This window comes from Passer domesticus, chromosome 5, assembly GCF_036417665.1.
Source record: "Passer domesticus isolate bPasDom1 chromosome 5, bPasDom1.hap1, whole genome shotgun sequence".
NCBI lineage: Eukaryota > Metazoa > Chordata > Aves > Passeriformes > Passeridae > Passer > Passer domesticus.
Genome location: NC_087478.1, coordinates 26302343 through 26311775, shown reverse-complemented (window position 1 = coordinate 26311775; position 9433 = coordinate 26302343). Strand labels below are relative to the sequence as shown.

The 9433-nt window shown below is 36.4% G+C and overlaps 1 long non-coding RNA gene across 1 annotated transcript; it reads left to right on the top strand.

The window, feature by feature from the left end:
- The first annotated feature begins 7830 nt into the window (after positions 1 to 7830).
- Positions 7831 to 8706, top strand: LOC135301428 (uncharacterized). Its single transcript, XR_010363198.1, has 3 exons — positions 7831 to 7926; positions 8409 to 8525; positions 8635 to 8706. It is a non-coding gene; the product is annotated as an uncharacterized LOC135301428 (long non-coding RNA).
- Positions 8707 to 9433: the final 727 nt, after the last annotated feature.

Sequence of the window (9433 nt, the reverse complement as noted above, 5' to 3'; positions counted from 1 at the left end):
CCATGTGTTTAACTGTATTTCTTATATATTTGAGAATATATTAATCTGGAATAGGGTTGTAAACGATATCAAGAATAAATGGAAAAATTATTTTCTGCAAAAGGAACATGAATGGTACTTCAAGCACTTAGAAGCAAAACATATTGAATTTTTGTGAATTTGTAAACAGTTTTCCTTTGTTGTGTATGTCATTATAGCTCTGAATAGGTTTATAGAATTATTTTAAAGTAACCTGTGTATGGATAGTAACTGCAGCAGCTGACAGATATTGTGAGTTATATTTTGGATTCAGAGACTGGAGTATTTCAATGTATTTTATCACTTAATACCATTTTTATTAGAGCCAAAGAGGAAATGTTCGACATCTTTTTTATAAACAGGACTGCTTAGAAAACAGAAACATAAAATATGTAAAACCAGTAACACTTAAAGGCATTGCTTAGCTGGAGAAACTCTGATGGAGTCGCTGAGAGTCAGGAAAGATCAGCTTGATTCTCTGTTACTGAGACATCAGTCTTTAAAGGTAACCACAAAAATTTTTTTAAAATTTGCAAAAATTAAAGAAAAAAATATAAAAAACTTTTAATGTAATGTAGATTATTGACATTCCTTTCTTTAAAAAATAATCTAGCCTTCTAGAAAACGAAAGGTAGTGGATAAACCTTTGCCACACTAGTAAGAGAGGTACAATTTTTATATATTCCACTCCTGATCTGTAAGCATGCCATCTAAAAAGTCACCTGCTAAGATGGAAACCTCTCTGTGGTTTGGATCTTTTTCCAAACCCCCCAGTGTTTGTTTTTCTCTTCAAAGACACAGGTGCAATCATTGGATCTAACTTTGCACTTGACGTAGGGACAGAAAGTTGTCTCAAGTTCAGGTCATTGTTACAAGCTTTGAATACAATAAACAAATTTCTGGTTTTATAAAAAAGAGATTTTATCCTTGTGGAATAAGCCAGAGGTATTACCTGTTTTGCTTTGTGATTTGTTATTTCTGAGAAGCGTTAATTAAAATGTTGAGATAAATAAATCCTAGACTTTCTCTTGAGGCTTTCTCTTTTTGGCATCTGAATCACTAACCTCTCTGTTGCCACAGATTTAAAATAAAACTCAAACCTTTAATTTTTGAAGGAGAGTTTATGCAGAAAACTAATTTCAACCTTCTGATTCCTGTGATAATAGTTGTGTCTCTATGCAAGCAGAACTGCCTGCCAGAAAATTTCTCAGATGTCAAGAGTCAAAGTATAAACATTAGTGAACTTAAATTTTCTGTAGACAACAAAGCTCAGAATAATTTTGTGACCTTTCATTTAAGTTGTGCATAATGTGTTCAATTGCTCTTATCCTCAGTATCTTTTTGGCTTCTGTGTGTAAGCAAAAAAACTTGAAATGCATTTAGCTGGGGAAAAGAAAATATAAAGAATAATGTAAAAGTTTGTTTTATACTACTTTAGAGAACTGAAACTTACTATAACTCATGGTTCTGGCATTTATCTACAAGTTCTTATGTGTTAGAAAATACTAGCTAGTGTCTACTGAGTGCTTTTAAATGCTTCTGCTCTTTGCTGCTGATGGGAAAAGGCCTGTCATGGTTTTCTGTAAGTAACATTAGGCTTGTTCTCTGCTAAGAGGTATAAATAAAATATGTAAAGTAATAAAAAAAAATCCCTTAGGAAGTATTCAGTAAATCTATAATATTACCATATCCCATAAAAAAAAGACCATAATAAATTGGATGCCAGAGGTAGGATACATTTTACTTAACTTTAAAAGTTTTATGACCAAGCTGAGCTCTTACAGTTGGGAGAGGACTGAGCATTTTGAAGAGTGATTTATCAGGTCTCTTTTAGACATTCACTTTAGGGTGAGTCACTGTGTCATGGTAGTGGCTATTTCTCTCTAGCTCTGAATGGAGTGGAGGATGACTTTCAGTGTAGATGACTACCAGCAGTAGGTGCCTGCATTTTTCTGATGAATCCCATATATGAATGTATGAAATCCCATACATCCATTTGATTAAAGACTTTGGCTAATGTCCAAGTGCACAGTAGCTGTAGCTTACTACCAAGAAACTGTGCACCTCACAATATTTTAATCTCTGACTACAGATGTCAAGCAGTCTTTAGGTAGCCAGATTAAATTGGATTAACTACAATTAAAAAAAAATTATTTTAGCAATGCAAAAATGTAATTATCAGGGTGGGTGGAGTAACCACATCACATTGCAGCAAAGGCAGCAAATCCCACATGACCACTGTGCCAGGAATGGTGAGCCCCTCATTAGCTGAGAATCCCCCAAACCCAGTTCTCTAAACATCATCTCAGTTGACTTACATCCACACAGTGTGTATGCAAGCCAAATATTTACAATGCACATATCAATATCTGCCATCAGAATGATGGTGGTTTTGATCAAGTTTTTCAGACCTGATTTCTTTTCATGATAACTCCCCCAGCTGACCAAAGGAACCCGGTTCATGTAATCTTTTTTGGATTTCAGTAAAGCTTCTGGTCCAGTCTCTCAGAGGATCCTTCTGGACAAAATGTCCAGCATTGAGCTGGATAAACAGTTTGTGCAATGGGTGAGTAACTGGCTCACAAGCTGGGCATACAGGGTTACAGCGAATGGGGTGACATCAGACTGGTGACCTGTCACCAGTGGGGCTCCACAGGGCTCCATGCTTGGCCCTGTGCCCTTCAACATCCTCATACATGACCTGGACATTGTACAGGAGGGGATACTGAGCAAGTTCACAAGTGATACAAAGCTGGGAGGAACTGTTGACTCCTGTGAGGGCAGGGAGGCCCTGCAGAGAGACCTTAACAAGCTAGAGGGCTGGGCAAACACCAATTCTATGAATTTTAGCAAAGGCAAGTGCCAGATTCTGCACCTGGGATGAAGCAACCTTGGATGTACAGACTGGGGAATGAGAGGCTGGAGAGCTGCAACACAGAAGAGAACAAAGGTAAGTTGAATTTGAGTCAGTGCCCTGGCAGCCAGGAGGGCCAGCCCTGTCCTGGGATGCATCAGGAACAGCATCACCAGCCAGGCAAGGGAGGGGATTGTCCTGCTCTACTCTGCACTGGGGCAGCCTCACTTTGAGTGCTGGGGGCTGGTTTGGGTGCTACAATAAAAGAAAGATATAAAGCCATGAGTGTCCAAAGGAGGGCAATGAAGATGTTGAAGGGCCTTGAGGGGAAGTGTTCTGTGGAGTGGCTGAGGTCACTTGGTCTGTTCAGCCTGGAGAAGAGGAGACTGAGGGGAGAGCTCATTGCAGTTACAACTTCCTTGTTAGGGGAAGAGGAAGGGCAGACTCTGATCTCTGTGGTGACCAGTGCCAGGACCTGAGGGAATGGCCTGAAGTTGTGTCAGGGGAGGCTTAGATTAGATATTAAGAAAAGGTTCTTCACCCAGAGGTTGGTTGAGCACTGGAACAGGATCCCCAGAGAAGTGGTCACACAACCAAGCCTAAGAGAGTTCAATAAGTGTTTGGACAATGCTCCCAGGCGTGTGGTGTGACTCTTGGGGATGGTCCTGTATAGGGCCAGGAGTTGGACTTGATGATACTGATGGGTCCATAACAACTTAGCTTATTCTGTGATTCTGTGACTCTATTTAGACAAAATAATTGTCAAAACCCTTCCAATTTTTGTCCTTTTAACTGCTGTTATTCTTGCGTAGCATATAGCCTTTAGAAAATCTCTATTTCAAAGAATCTACTTAAGTCTTTTTCATAGCTTTAAGATGGATTCAATTTTTCCTCAAATCCTCACATATTGTTACATGAGACCAAATCTATAACTTAGCTCAGGTCAGTTGAGTAAAAGTAATAACTTTTTGTATGCAAAATGTTTAATCCCCTTTTCACCTCAGTTGGTTTTCTGCTCTGTCATTACTGCTCATTAGTATTTTGAGATGCTAATCATTACATGCTTTTATTCTATTACTCAGGAAAATCTGAATTAACTGTCTGAGAGTTTTTCGAGAAATACACCACTAGACTGTAGACTGAAGTAAAGAAGTAAGTTTAATCCCATTGTTTCATAAGCTTAATAAAATACATAACCAGAAGTTATAAGGAAAATTTAACTATATCGTTAATGGTAGGGAAAAACTATAATCACAATGAAAAATACATGCACAAAATTTTGCTTGCTACTTACTTGTCAGTGAAATAAATCACTGCTTAGATGTCAGATAAAAGGGTATTCAGGAAGCACTAAATCACGGGAGCTCATGAATAGTAATTATCGATCATTTGTTTTGTAAAAATCTCATCCAGAATATTCAGCCTAATGCTGGAGCTCATATTCTAAGAGTTTGCAGATTTCAATTCCAAGTGAGAAAGATGTTTCTCTCCATAACTCCTAAGACTCCATTGATATAATCAAGTTGTTACTTTGAGATTGCAAACATTTGAAGAAACTATGAAAGTATGTATTTTTGAGAGAACAAACAAAATGGCAGTTTTATTTTTCATGACAATGTACAAACATGACACCCTTCATCTCTGATATACCTCTCTTTTGTCCCTTGGCTATTTTCAGCTCTATTTGTACACACAGTCATAAGGTGGCTCCAAAAAAAAATTAAACTCTTAATTTCTTGCACCTATAGATAGGGGTTTTTTTATACATATGGATTTTTCTAGATATTTTCTAAAAAGCAACCTTGAACTGAACTCTCACAGAAAAACCTAGAGCTCTGAAGAAACATAACAGATTGTTGTTATAGGAGTGAAGAACTTCTACCTACCCATTCTGTGTGTGTAATTCAAGGTGATGTTCCTTGTATTCCTGATGGACCAACGCACAATTACTCTGTCAGAGAGGATGGCTGTTACAATGTCAGACTTTTGAATTTTCTGTGGGAAATAGCATAGGGAGATGAAGTTCCCAAAGAAATTCCCTGAAGAAAAGTAAAAGATCTCTTCATGTCAGTTTTGGTAGTGTAGATATGTGAGTTAACTGCAACCAGAGCTTCCTCATTTATCTGAAAGATGTTGGGGATTTCATGCTGGGGGTTCTGTTCTTATCTATTAGTGTATAATTAGACAATATCTGACAGAGTCAGGCTAAAATTAGTCATTACCTGCAATTTTTGTACATTCAGTCCTTCAATATCTTGTCTATTTATCCAGATATTCTCAAGTGACATGAATTCAGCATGAAGAGTTTCCCAAGTTGTTGTGAGAAAATGAAACCCTGCAGCGATTTTCTGGTAAGTCAGTGTAACATTTTGAAAATCTCTGAAGGAAACATGAAGTGGGATTAAAAGCAGAAGATAAAAATAGAAAAAGGCAAGGACAAAAAAAACAGGTGAAGGAAATGTAGGACATGAACAAAAGAGTAGATTGAGATATAGTACAGCGGAACTGCAGACAAGCAAAGAATAAGCAAGCTATGGGCAGAAAGCAGACCATGTCCTGTCATTACAGGATTATAGAAAAGCAAGAATTGCACAAAAGGAGCACCAGAATCTGAAAATACAGATGATCTTATCCATTTGCGATCACTGACAGAACTTCAATTGACAGAAGAATTAGGCTCTAAATATATATACATATTTATATAGGCATATATTTGTGTCCATGTGTATAGATTCATATGTGTCAGGGAAAACTGGAAAAAATATACATATATTCTTAGAGCACGGTTATAAAATAATGTAATTATAATAAAGACATTCCTGAATATACTGAAAAATATCTTAATTGGGTTCTGATAGTACTCTGGAAAGAACATTTTTGCTGAATATTTGTTACCTAGAAACAGTGGAATAATGAAAAGACCTTGAAAGAAGACAATCTTCTAGGCTCATAGAATCATTCTTCTGAATTTAAGATGGGATTCAGCAATCTTAAACTGAAAAAATACTGAAAAAACTTTATGAATGACATTTCTATGCCCACAAATTTCTGTTGGTCTGGACACTGATGTGCTGTGTTTTTCAGTCTGAATAAATCTTTAGTTGCATTTGCATGGAGGTTTTATCAAATAATGATATGAAGCAGAGTAAATTTTCTTACAAGGTTTGCAGTCCCTAGTCTGATAAGCTGCTCCAACACGAAACACAAAAATATATTGTCTGTAGAAAACCTATTCAAGAGGATATGTCTAGGAACTTTCAAGGTCTTAAAAAGATGAGAGGGATTTGTGTGTCAGTGTGTCTGACAAACAGATCATCATAAACTCTACCCCACAGCAATTCTAGCATGCCACCTAGCAGCTCTAGTCTATGAGAGAATGTCAAGCACCTTTGCAGACCTTTCAGCCTTTACTCAACTCCTGGGTGCCAAGGTAGCCTCCCTTTTCCTCTGCAGACCAATGCTCTCTGTGGTACAACAACTTTGGCTGTGGTAAGTTATGCAGCCTTTCAAAAAATATACCCTAAAAAGAAATTACTTCCCATTACACTTAACAGCAAAATAAAAGAATCCCTCAAGCAGGATCCAATTTGGTTAGAACAGACTCCAGAGACAGGCTATCTCCCCCAGGATGCAGTTCTACTAGAAAATGGTGCACTGTACATGTACACAACAAAGCATTTGTTTAGGGATGTTTCATATTCAAAAGATATCAAGAGACAGCTCTGGTCAATGCTGTCATATCATTACTCTGAAAAGGAGTTGTACAAGGAATGAAAAAGAATTGTCATTCTAGAAATACAAATGATTACTTTGGTGCATTTTGCAGCAAGTAATTCAGGTATAATAGTGTTTGCCATCTGCACAAAAATAACATTATACAGACATTGATATACAGTTTGATGAAAAACAATGATTGTAAACAAAAAAAAAAAAAGACAAAAGCAAACCAATTTGGTCTAGTTGCATAAGCTGTTGCATAATCTACTCCTAATTTTCTTGTCCTTTATTTTAGTTCAGAATGTTTTTCTTTCCTACTGAGATGGCCGTTATGTGTGTACACATCACACAAAAATGATAAAAGAGACTTTTTTTTTGTTTGTTTGATCAGGAAAGAAAGCTTTTCTGTTTTTCTGTGCTGCAATACTGGTTTCAGAGTAGAAACAGACAGCAAAACAGATGTATCCTGTGTGTAGCCAGCCTGAAATGTACTGCAGCAGGACAGTCTAGACCAATATGCTGTACTATCTGTAAGGGAAAACAAAACTGCTGAAGACACCAGGCCAGATTTCTAAAAAAAAAAAACCCCAATGGTGTGCTGAAGTTTCTACTGCTTTTTCTCCATATTCTTGCTATTTGAAATTCACCTGTAACAGCTTTAACAATTGTGTTACATCCTTGCTTTCTGTATGTACAACACACAGGTTTATTCAATTGAATGCACCCAAACATATCCTTATCTGAAAGTTCCATTTGGTGCCAAAGGAGAAAAACAAGCAGAGCAAAACACACATATCCATAATCACCCTTGAGAATTTTGCTTCAGTGAAAATTTTAATTTTAAATTATTATCTTATTGACAGATTTCTTTTAATGCATGTTTACAATGTCTATTCCTCTTTACATTGCACTTGCTTGCATGGAACCTTTCACTTGAAAAATATTTCATAATCAACACAGTTCCTTCCAATATCCCAGGGTGTAATCAAATACCTGTACATTGTCTCTCTTAAATTAAAGAAAACATATAAAAAAGTAAACAAAAGGTAAGGAAATTGAAACAGCTTGAAAAGATTGGTGGTGTTACCAGCTCAGGTGCTTCAGCTCTTTATTTCAAGCAATTTAACCAATAAAACACTTTCTTCTGACAGAGAACTACTCTCAACTGAACGTGATTTTAAAAAAATTATCATTACAGTTGAAATTCAAATGAAAGGTGTTACTAGAATGTTTGTGCTGTAGATGAAGTTCCTGCTTACAAGCTGTAATCACAGACAAGGGATAAAGGATGTGTTGTCCTTGCTACTAAATATTCATGCATGTGTGGAACCAGACAGGTTTTCTAAAACCTTCTTTTCCCTTGCTTTTTTTCATAATAAAAAATTTGTTGCCTCAGACAGTTTGGGGTGCAGTTTTGTTTCAACACTTGTTTGAGGGAAATTACCTGGTTATTTGTATAATATACATATAAATGTCTGGCTGATGCCTAAAACTGAAGTCAAAACAAGAGCAATTGTATATGCACTTAAATAAGCAGGGGAGAGTGGGTAGCTGAATCTGTTCTAACAGTTGTGATAATTGATATTTTATCTCTTAGAATCATAGCATACAATAATATATTCTACTTTCTGATTACTAAAGGACATACAGCACGAGATAATGAAGTTGGCAATGAACTTGGGAGCACTGAATGGAGGCTGTCACATGGAAAAGCTGAACACTCTATTATTTTGAATTGTTAATACCAGCAAAGTGTGAGCACATGGAAAATTAGTATATTTTGCTATATTACTGTTTGGGTTTTTTTCCCTTCTTGCAGGTGAGAGAAAAGAAACACTAAAACATTCCCAGTATGGGGAAAAAAGTGAGTTTGATTGTTCATCTGCTAGCTGTGGGTTCAAATTTATGAGAAAGAGTTCTGCATTGAAGTAAACTGGTAAGTGCTTAAAGACAGGCTGTTTACTTAGCATTGAACATGGATGGGAGTGAGCTGGCTGGAGTGCAGAATGCTGACATTTTTGTGTTGATTTGATTGATCAAAGCAGAAACTGATCTGAAGAAAGAAACAGGTACATTACAAAGCATGAAAAAGTGTAAACAGTTGAGGCTCAACAACTAGGGTCCTTTGGACTTCAACCGTACCAAGTTCCACCAAGTCTGTAAGTCCTTTCTACTTGAATAATGGTTAAAAAATAACAGCAATAAAAATAAATTTCCTAATATAGTTTTTCTTTATAAATTGGAGTTGTGAGTTTTGGTTTTTTTTGGTGTTTGTCTTTTTTTTTTTTTTTTATTGTTGGGGGTTTTTTTTTGTGGGTTTTTTTTTTTTGGGGTTTTTTTTTTTGTTTCTTTTTTGTTGTTGTTGTTTGTTTGGTTTTTTTTTTACTTTTTGGATTAACTAAAACCACAGTAAAATAAAATAAAAATTAAAAAAAAACCCCTGTTTTCCTTCCAGAACTCACCCAGTGGCTATACCAGTAAAAGCATGTCTTGGTCAGGACAGATGGGCAGGAGAACTTATTAGCTCCTCTTGCTCATTCAGCCTGTCAAGAAATTGTAGCACCTTATATCACAAAGCAAAATAAAAACCAGGAAACTTTCCTGTAACAAATGGAAGCACTTTAGATCAACTAAATCCTTGTAAAGTCTTCCCTCCAGAATAATAACAACAGCAGGTCATATGAAATCTGAGATTTTTTTCCCCTGGCTTGGATACAAATCAGAATTTCAGAAAAGTAATAATACAGACAGCAGTATTTGGGTTCTGGGATAGACTCCATAAATACAACAGGATTCTCAGTTAATCATGAGCTTGTACTTGAGTGTTTTGTTGGATCAAAGACC